Below are 11,390 nucleotides of genomic sequence, written 5' to 3'. Positions count from 1 at the left end.
ATTTTCATTTGTTGTCATTTGTAATCATCAAAATTAAACAAAATAAACATCTGAAATATATGAGTTTGTATGTAATGTATGAATATAATGTACAAGTTTCACTTTTTAAATGGAATTACTGAAATCAATCTACTTTTTCATGATATTCTAATTTTATGACCAGCACCTGTAAATCTACAAGAACTCACCTCTGCCTCCCTGCCTCTGCATTTGGGTCAACAAACAAACCAAAACGAGACAGATTTAGACACATCACCAATTTTATATTTAGACCCAGGGTGCATGCCTATTGAATGACAGCTCCCTCCAGACCAACATATATATTTTTATTGAGCGCTGTAGGATCAACAACCAATTTTTCAGCTGTGGAGGCCAAGAAAGACAGTACAGTAAAAGCTACAGTTGTGTTACTATCTGGTTCACAGTACTGCACTATGAACACTGTGATTGCTCCACAGAATCTGTCACACTCAGGGCTGACTGAAGCTTGACGGCTCACTTGGAATAGGGTCCCCCTGAGTAAACTTTGCCTGTGACCCCAAAATGGCCAGCGCTGACAACAGTTGGGAGTTGTAACATTAACTTATTTTATTTTAATGTTACAACCTTTATTTTCTATCTAGCAGTTACTAATGATTGAAATACATCTTTTTGCAAAACAAAATATTGAAAAGCACCCAGAGGGCACAGACTGCCAAGCAGCAAATTGTACCCCTTAACTGTGACTTACACTTGAATAGGATCTACACCATTAGTACATTTTAATGAATTGTATCTTGGCATGTGGCATGTCTCTGGTAAAATGTTTCCCTAAAATACGCAGATACGTTTTCAATTGATTCTGCTAACAAACCAAGAACGTTCTCTTTTCTTGTGTTTTTGTCTTCCCTAAAAACCGTCCAGACTTTTTAAATCTGGTGTTGAGGTTCTCAATAGTCACTGCTTCCACCCTCTGGTTTAGTGGGGAACTGCTTGCTCTGCCAAATATGCCTATTTCACAATGTTAGAGAATCTTTTTTTAAAAATTCCTGTATCCAGATTATGATCTAGCGTATCACAGAAAAATAATGGATTGTTCCTTGGCATGAGACGCACCTCTGATTAAAAAAAAAAAAAAAAAAAAAAAAAAACAGAATTCTCCCATACCTTTTAAGTTGTTTTAAAAACAGACAAACCAACACAGATGAATAACCCCCTTGGAAGACATAACAAGGACACTGATTGGTAACATCATCAAAATGAACTTCACTTTTCATACCATCATGGCATGCATATCAGTAGGCTACACATAGTATTGCACATTAATATTGATAACTGAATACATAAGGACATTGCAAGACTGGTACCTTTTCAAAGGTTTGAATTGGAAGTCAAAAAATACTTTTGATTTCCAGGGAAAAAACATCAAAGAGACACATTTTTTTTCTGGGTATATTAGTGAGTTTTGCTAAAAAAACAACAACTATATATTTCTTCTTTATATAATATCCCACAAATCTGCAGGGATTATTGATGACATAGCCTTTCCCCAAGAGAACTATTTAGGACACAAGTTTTTCTTCTCACTCATATTTTCTTTTACTGCTGCAGTATATAATTTTTTTTTTTTTTTTTTAACTGTACCATATTTTTTGTGTTTTCCCTGAACAGATACTGACAATGAATTTGTCACTTTAAGTTAGGAATTCCCCTGTGGAGAAAGACATTTTCTTTTGCACTAAATGTGCATTTAGGTGAAACCCTATGCTTGGGAAGGCTGGCGGTATAAACGAGAGCATTCCTCCTCTGTAATATTTTCAAAAGCTCAAAGTTTGTCCGGCATAAGCAAAGGTTTGAATATGAAAGTAAAGGCAAAAATATGGACAGCATTTGTATGAATGTCAATATGATTTATGGTTTTCAGATTTGTGTTGTGAAAATATGGTATCAATCATCTTTGATCTTTGCTCTTTGTTAGAGTTATAATTATAAAATTATTGTGTGGGCATATGAAACATTGAAGAAATAAGATGCTACATTTCTGTCCTGTGATTCAATCAGGAGGGTCATAAACTTTTATGACCTACATCCAGTAGGTCATGAGGCAGAGTCACACTGTTGTGTGACTTCCATCCAGCCAGATGGTCATTTCACACTGTCCTATGACCTGCATCCTGCCAGATAATCATTACGGGGTTTTCTGTTTAAGACCCACCCATTTGTTTCTGCTCTGTGAATAAAAGACTCTGCTGTTCTGTTGGGGGTCAGATTGGTGCTGGGATGTGAGCAGCAGCCTTTCTCATTCCTGCAGGAAAAGCTGTTTCAAAATCCTTTTGTGCTTCAGATTGATTTTTGTCCTATATGAAATATAATCTCACAATATTTTGAATCTAACACTCTTCTCTGTCTATACCATGACAAATGGTGTGACCCCCTTTTAGTTTTATAATAAAGTATTTTATTTTTACCCTGCTTGAAAAGCTTTTTTCAATAATTATTATAACCAGATTAAAATTGCCAGTGTTCATGAATATCAAGTTTTAAATCATCTAGCTTACTCTAAAGTTCTTTTACTATAAGCGTATAAAGTAATAATCACATCTACAAAAATATGTTGCAGTTGAATGTCTTGAATCACTTGTTCCACACACACTCACACCAAAGTGGTGTAGATCGGAGTACAATGTTTTCAGATATATAGTATTTTTTTTATAGATCTATTCACTTATATTCATTGTAATTATAGATCAGTCAATAGCGCAAGGTACTGGCCAGTGTTTTAAACGTAAACACTCTACAATTGAGTTTTTGCTAGTAGGCCATGAGCATGAGAAGCATTTTCAGGCATGACACAGATGCGGCTGACAAGTGAGTCAAAGTTTGCAGCTGAGGGGATGAGACGACAGCAGACAAAAGAACCCACTTTTGTGTATGCTGCTACTGCAAATACGGATCAGTCTCACAAATAAATGTCTTAATTAATAGTTAGGTCACTCAACCTTGACAGTAAGTAAGACCGAAAAGTGTGAGTATTCCAGATTTAAAATTTAAAAAGGGCTGATCACACAGCTCACATCTCTCAATTTGGAGGAGAAGCAGCTCCTTTCTGAGCCTCTACTGGATGACCGAAGTCCTCAAGATTTATCTAAGGCAGGCATCCCCAAACTCGGTCCTCAAGGCCCCCTGTCCTGCAGGTTTTAGAGGTTTCCTTGCTCCAGCAGTTCCGGTTGAGCAGGGCCTCAGAGCAACACTTCTCCCTCCATTTTACCTCTTCAATAAAACCCGTTAAACGTTTTCCCAGGTCTCCCTGTTCGGTTTTCTGCATTTGGGTCTGAATTTTGTGAAATCATGACAACGATCTTGAAGATAAGGTGATGCTCCCACATTCTCCCCTGATTTGTTAACTAGTATCTTTTTTGTTGTTGTTGAAAATCAGATAACCAGAATTCAGGATTCAGCTCATCTTTTCAAGCTAACCGGGATATTATCAATACTATTCAACATAAACTCAATAGATGGATTATTGCTTTCAAATTTTTTTACCCATGATGTAATTGTTGCTAAGTTTAAATCTCTAAACCTCTACATGATCATGAACACAGCAGCAGGATGCATCACTTGATGTTTTTATGTGCTTCTCTGATGAAAACTACTACAGAAGGGGAAATATCACCCAACATGTAAAACACACAAACAAGGTTATACTTCTTAGTGCTAACTATAAGTTTGTTTTCATTTGAGTTGTAAATATATATTTGTGTTTAATTTTAGCTTCTAAATCGTATGTCTATCACCATTATTGTAAATTTACCACAATGAAATTAATATATTTTTAGTCTTTAAAGGCTTTTTTAATCTTGACATAATGCATAAACTGAAGGAAAGTTCAGTGAAAAAATGTGAGTTTTAAACTGTTCTTGTCTTTTAACACCCATCATGAAAATACATAATAGGATCAGCAGACACGCAGACTCTAATACCTTAAAGTGTGAGAGATATAATTCCAAATGAATTATTTTATGCAAAGTAGCTGATTTTCCTTGATCATTGCAGTCTGCAATTGAAACTTTAAAGAGAGTCTTTTTTCCAGATAATGTTTTGTGAATGGTTTTAAACTCAACATTGCAGAATATATTCTGTGCAGACACACAGTCTGTTATTTTATTTCATCATCTTATAACCTGAGGGGTTGCATTCCCCTGAGATGTAAATCTATGCTCGATCTTTTCTTTCCACAAATGTATCTGGAGGCAACCAATGTAGTTGCATTATCTAGTTTTAAGGGTGCAATTATCTAGAAACCAAATTGCATAAATGAATAAAATATGCATAGTAGATTTAAGACTGCTTCAGCCAATTTTCTTTTCAGCATCAGAGACATTTGCATTTGAACTGATTGTGTTTCTTTTGTTGAAAAGCACTGAAAAGATGAATGAAACCTCTTTATCTCTTTCAGTTATCTTTTTTCCGCTCTTTCATTTTTCATTCAATTTTCTATTTGATTTTGTTTTTACATTTAGGGTTTTTCTTTTTTTCCATTTAGATATTTTTTCTATTATTTGGCATTACATGCTAAGTTTGAAATGTGATCAAACAGATACCATAGCTCATATTTCAAGCATTTTATTTTACAACTTGAATAAAAAAAAAAAAAAATGCTTTCATGGGAAGAGTAATTATGGTCAAAAGTGTTTTCCCCCCTTTTTTTCAGTGAAGTGTCAGATAAAGTCAGTGAATTTGATAAAATGCAGATAAAAAAAATCCCATAAAAAGTAAATGTACTTGTGAGGCACTTTATCAAGTCTGGGGAATCCAAACTATTTTACACTACATTTAGTCTTTCTTCCTGATGGGGTAAGCGTTTTAGCCACATCTACCACTTGACCATCAACAGAAGGCAAGGTGGTTCTAACTGCTCTAACAGCATTGATCTCAAATCAGTGAACCACTGGCTACAGGTGGAACCCCTACCTCCTGGGCCACCACCCCTGTCTTCCTTAGTCAAAACGTAGCACATGAATTTTAAAATAAAACTAGGTTTTGCCATCACTGGGAAAAACTTTGTTTTAAATTTCTCTACAATCCATCAAGAAGAAAGATCGGTAGAGAGGAATCAGAAAGTGGTAGAAAAAATAAGCTTGAGAAGATGAATCAATAAGTTCACAGGTTTTAAGCTTCTAGCGTCTCCAAACAATGGTTTCTATGTCGTGTTTTATAGTCCTTAGCCAGCAGCAGGGTCTGATCACTTCAGGGATCCTCTGAAGCTATAAAAATGTAAGTGTTCTGGGAAACAGGCTGGTCCCCATCATGTGTATTTGATCTTAAAATGTGTCTAGGAACTAAAAGCAAGCCAGATTAAATGAAAAAGCAGCCAAGTGAACTGAACAACACAGCTTGGGCTGAGCCTCCCAGAACTTTGGAATAAGGCATCTTTCAAAACAGGGATCATCAAAGGTTACTGGCAAAATTAGTGAAATGGTTTCTTGTAGGTTTATGGATGAAATGGTGGCACTAGAAGCATTAATCCAGACTGAAAAGACAGGGAACTTCGCTACACAAACAAGGGGCCACTTGTGAGAGACATACATAAAAATGAAGAGAATCCAGCAATGAGAAACTTCAGCGGAGGAGTATATATGAAGGACAGAACAAAGAGTGCAGTGATTAGCTAAGTGGGAGCAGGTGTGGACAGAAGCAGTTAACAAGAGAGGAGAGGGGCAACAAAGAGTAAATTGCACTAACCTCAAACTAGAAACTAAATTCAATTAAGGAAAAAGGAAATACCACCAATGACTAGAAAAGAAAGAATGACCAAGGGGAAATCTATCAGTAAAAACAGAATAACATAAATCCAAGCCTGAGTAAAAACCCAAGGTGAGAACTAAACAGGATCAAAAATCCGAGACAGGAAGATCAGGACATTACCCCTAACTAATCCCTCAGGAACAGTCACAGAAGGTTGACAATCAATTATCTAACAGGTTACTGATTTCTTATATAGGTAAATAATTGAATAAAATAAAATTTTTAACAAATAATGTGCAATTTACCTCTTTGGATTTGCATTGTGAATCTGTTCGAAAACATTCAAACTGCTTTTAACTAGTTAAAAGCTAAATGATTTTTGTTTATGAATTGTTATATTTTTAAAGGAAGGTGGTATGAATGTATTTCATATATGTACAGAGTTAACCAAGATTTGAGCTTTGCATTTGCTGTCCTTACACACAGAGACTGGAGACTGTGAGAAGGATGCTGTACCAACTATTATTATATACTATCTATTTATTTGAAAGTTGTAACAAGAAATCAGTTATGTGAAGACTGATCTTATGGGTAGTGTTCCAATTTTTCAAGTCTCCAAGCAGCTGCTCTTAGAAATTTACCACCTTTCAGTCATTCTTTTACACTTTATGCTTTTATCTGTTTTTCTTTTTAAAGTCCAGATACGTCTGTTCATCTCTTTTTGATTCCTGTAGCTTCCAGCAGCTTTTCTTATGTGGAGATTAATTTTGAAAAATGTATCTAAAATAATTGCCTGCAGTGTAGCTGAATACAAGGTAGACAATTTTGAGCACATACTCAGGTCTCTGCACTAGTAGAGCTGGATTTGGGATTAGGTTTTGGTTCTGTAGTTCTTTGTACTGTGACTGAGCATAAGACAAAGTACTTTTTGTGTTGTTTTTTGGCCTCTGGCCTGTCAGAGTCTCTGCATATCACTTAATATTCAACTGGGGCTCCTGGACTGTTGCTGATGGAAGACAGGAGCTGCAGACAGCAAAGACTACTCTCTTATTACAAGTGCCACACTAAGCTTGCTGCCTTGCATGGGAGAGAACATTAAAGGTGCTTTTTTTCTAAAACAGGAGGAATGCAAATTGTTTTTTTATTTATAAGGCACACATATTTATAGATCTGTTATACACAGCAGAGAGACCTGCTCCTGTACTGGAGAATTGCTTTTATGGATGATGTTGCATCACACTAGCAAAGACCAAACCATAAATTAATATGAGTTTAAATGTTTATTGACAGAATACAAGATTAATGAATGAGGGATGTAGGGATGAGGGTATGGAAGGATGAAAGGATGTAGGGATCAGGGGAAGAAAGGGAGGGCAGGATGGGATGAAGGAGGAAGGGAGGAGGGGATGTAAAGATGAAATGATGAAGGGATCAGTGGATGAAGGGATGAGGGAATAAAGGGATGAGGGGAGGAAGAGATGAGGAATGAAGGGATGAGGGATAAAGGGCTTAGGAAAGAAAGGGTAGGGGGTTTGGGGTTGACGACATCTGGGAGTAAACAGAAGGCATTGGGGTATGATCTCACGGAGAATTCATTTCTGGTTAATTTCCCTGAGCCTGCACGGACCCAACCCAGCAACAGAGAAGAACAAGATGAGGAAGTGAGATTAACGTAGAGTAGAAAGGGAAAAGAGGGTGAAGGTAGGGTGGGGTTGACGAATCATAACATAGGAAAGCATGAGCATAGTACAGAGTAAAAGATAATTGGAGGAGTGGTTTGGGTGTGGCCCTGCTCCCGAACTTAAGTTAACCTATTGACCAAAGCGCTTTACATTCAGTCATTCACCAATTCAATTCAGTTTATTTATATAGCGCCAAATTCACAACACATGTCATCTCAAGGCACTTTACAGTTCAACCAGATCATATAGTCAAATTGATACAAAGTTTTCTATCTGAGGAAAACCAGTTGATTGTATCGACTCATTGACTCAAATACAATCCCTCACACTAAGCATGCTTGTAGCGACAGTGGAGAGGAAAAACTCCCTTTTAACAGGAAGAAGCCTCCAGCAGAACCAGGCTCAGTGTGAGCGGCCATCTGCTGAGGCCGACTTGGGTTCAAGGAGACAGAAGCAGAGACACAAAAAGCAGCTGTAAAAGGCGGCCCCGTCCAGGAAACACACAGCCAGGCAGACGAGCTCCGAGCCAACTCCCATGCCAGAGGATGAAGAGAGCACATCCACCCAGTCACGGTCAGAGAAACAGGACCACACTGGAAAACAGGCCGATCTCCAGCATCTATAAACAACGGTGTTGATGTAAGCAGCAACAGCCGATGTCTCTTTCCAGGATGACGTCACAGCCAAACAGGAACAGACGAGGCAAAGCTACTCTGAGGAAAAGCAGAGAGAGCAGAAGGTTAGAGATTGAACTAACAGATTCTGCAGAATAGGAGAATAGAGAGAGAATGAAGCAGAATGATGAAATGGGGGTCCCTATGTCCTCCAAAAGTCTACACCTATAGCAGCATAACTATAGAGATAGCTCAGGATAACCTGAGCCACTTTAAACACACTGATTTACAAATAACTGATTTGCCTGTCCTGTCATACATGCACTCCTCCCTTTAAGGAGCAGCCAAAGTCTGTGTGGGTGAGCAGCGGGTGCTGCTATCTCTCCTTCCACTTGTTCTGCTTGCTGGTTCCTCTCAAATGAGCTTGCAGTGATAGAAAGCTAAAATGATCAAAGAGGCACTGAACTCAAATGTCAAACAAGAAGTCAGAAATTGGGTCATTAAGTTGGTCAGGTTTGCATGCTTTGCTTTGATGATGCTAAGATTCTTACCTGCAGAGTTTCTATTATGTCAACTTTAGCATTTATATTAAACATATGTAAACAAGCAAAGCTACCTGGAGCCACATGCAGTTTAGCTGAGGCTGGTTTACATGTATAAAATATACTGAATAGATTCCCATTTAATTATTGCTTTATTTCCCATTATGTTCTTATTTTTCAAAACATATTTTCGTTGTTATTTTTATTATAATAATTACTAGTTTATACAAGACTTAGTCATATGGTTGCGATCTGTGTAGGGTGTAACCCCTCTTTCATCAGAAGACTACCCGAGATGACGTATACCAAAAACCAATCAAGCGTATAGTAAGTTATCACACCAGTATATTTATATGAACACCACAGACAAAAATGCATTATAAAAACACTTTATGAAAGCAAAACATAATCTCATGTACAGGTTTACTTTTTGTACATATATTTTGCCCTTCTAAGGCTTTGTGAAGGCAAATCTGTGTTTTACAAGGTCTAATATGGTGTCATAAACATAAAAATAATATTTACCAGTTTAATAATGACGAAGCTATTAGTCAGCTTTATACTTTTTAATATATATAAAATATAAATAATTTTCTGAGAATATGTTTATTCAACAGCAACTATGCAAATTTATAAACATCTAGAAAAAGTAAACTATATTATGTTATGTTCCATGTGAATCCAGGTTTGTTCACGCTTCTTTGCCTTTTCTAAAAAGTGCTTTAAATCAGTCCTACTGGTCTTTATCCATGCTGGGTCAGATCCTGATGTTTGTAAAAGGATGCACGGAAAGCAGAATACAGCATTAGCCTCACTGCATAGTGTTAGCCAAACCTCCCTCTATCTTTGGACTGCTGATTAATATTGATGTTCAGCTTATCAGGGCAAGGAGTCTTCACCTCCAGCTTCTCTGGGTAAGATGTGTTGCTTTGACTTCAATTAATTAATTTTTTTCTTGCACCATTTCTCTCTCTGTCTCTCACTCTCTCTCCAATGCGTCTCCAACTCTTGCCTGTTAATCACCCACAAAACGTCTGACCTGGCAGGTGGTGGTGAGCAAATACACTTCCTGTCACCTCAGGTCACTGCTTAGCTGCGCCCTGAGCTATCTTATACGTTTGTATTGCATAGGAGCTACTGCGCATGTACAACTTTTAACGAGAGTTAATGGGTAAACATTCTTGCATCCTAGGGTGGAAATATGTCACCAATCTGATGAAAAATGAAATGAAGCTTTAGTTTTCATTAAAGATTGAATATTTATCTTGCACATCTAAAAAATATACATCAATGAATTTTAAGATGTATTTCGATGCTTTTAAAATTATTTGTACTTTTGATAATATCTATTGATATCTTTACAATTGACTTAAAAAATAGATAATTTAAAATGCTAATTTCAGTTATTGGTTTAGGGTAATCAGGTTATGGTGGCCCCAGTCTTTGAAAGAACTCTCAGCCTAAATTCTTTGTTCATTTTAGGGTTGCACGTTACATTGACAAAAAAAAATACAAACAATTGTGTTACTTTACTACTGCTCTTCCACAGGTTCTTTGGCTCTCCCTACAGCTTAAAAACTCTACTTAACCTGCCACAGGAATCCATGACCCTTAACAGGATTTAGAAATGAAAGAAATGGATAAAGAAGTTATTATTAGCCAAATATGTGTCCTTTAGCATAACAAAACTTAAAAGCATATGGTGTTGGAACATATCCACATGGTGACTTGTGACAGTACACAGTACTGAGTGCCAATAGGTGCTCTGTTATGGTATCATTTAGTCAGCCTATACTACTCCTTAGTGATGATATTGTCTCCATGGAGATCTAAAAGGGATATGTCCTGTAAATCAAGCTGCTTCACATTAGTGATGGCTAATTAGCCCGTAGCACTGATGACTCGAGGCTGTCTGCTGCTCATCGCAGCTGTATGCCTCATCAACGGGGCCTTAGGAGAAGCTCCCGCTTGGTGTTTTCATGGATCATTTTACATCTCCCCGGGGTACGCTGGCAAAGACACAATTTAAGAGCCTCTTTTGAAGAAATGCACAGATGTGAATAAGAGGTGCAAATGGGACCAGTTAACCTCATGCTGCTTGCCTCATAAAAACATGTTTGGACCTGGAAACAGTATGGTGTAGGATAGTTCGGGTTATAAATTTATTTTAATGAAGTCTGGTTACATTTCCTTGCTCTAAAACATAGTCTTTGGCTGCTTGCCCTGTTGGCAGCGAAAGGAAGCCTGCAAAGAACTCTCCATGTAGATGATTAATTTTGAGAGTACTTTCTCGTCAAAAGGACCTTTATACTTGATAGAAGCAACGTGTTCTGTCAGGCCTTTGAAATTCAAATGATGTCTTCCACTCTGCATACGGCTGATGGCTTTGAACACCCCCATAAAAGGGGAGCAACCAAGATGGGACCGACGGGAGCTCAAGTAAAACAGAGAGGTAAAATCAGTTCCTTCCTAATAGATGACAAGCCCAAAGCCAGCGGACAAAAATAAACTATTAAAAAGACAATGTCAAAGGATTTGAAATGTATAGAAACATGGCTATTTTTATAACAGCCCTGCTGCTACTTCTCAAATACTGGCAGGCACCTGCCAACTTTACCATCGTGAAGATAAAAGTCTGTGGAGATGGATTTAAAATGGAACTGAAACCTTTTTATCTACCCAGGCTGTGGGTCCCATAAGGGGCTCCTTAAAAGGTTGAATATATTGGAGAAAAGGGCCTTACACTGTAACAAACCTTCAGAAAACACACACCCAGACATAGATTTTTTATATTTACAGGTGTGTTACACTGAATTCATTCATCAGAA

This window comes from Cyprinodon variegatus, unplaced genomic scaffold (genome assembly GCF_000732505.1).
Source record: "Cyprinodon variegatus isolate N-32 unplaced genomic scaffold, C_variegatus-1.0 Scaffold51, whole genome shotgun sequence".
NCBI classification, from domain to species: Eukaryota; Metazoa; Chordata; class Actinopteri; order Cyprinodontiformes; family Cyprinodontidae; genus Cyprinodon; species Cyprinodon variegatus.
This window is presented reverse-complemented; position numbering follows the sequence as displayed.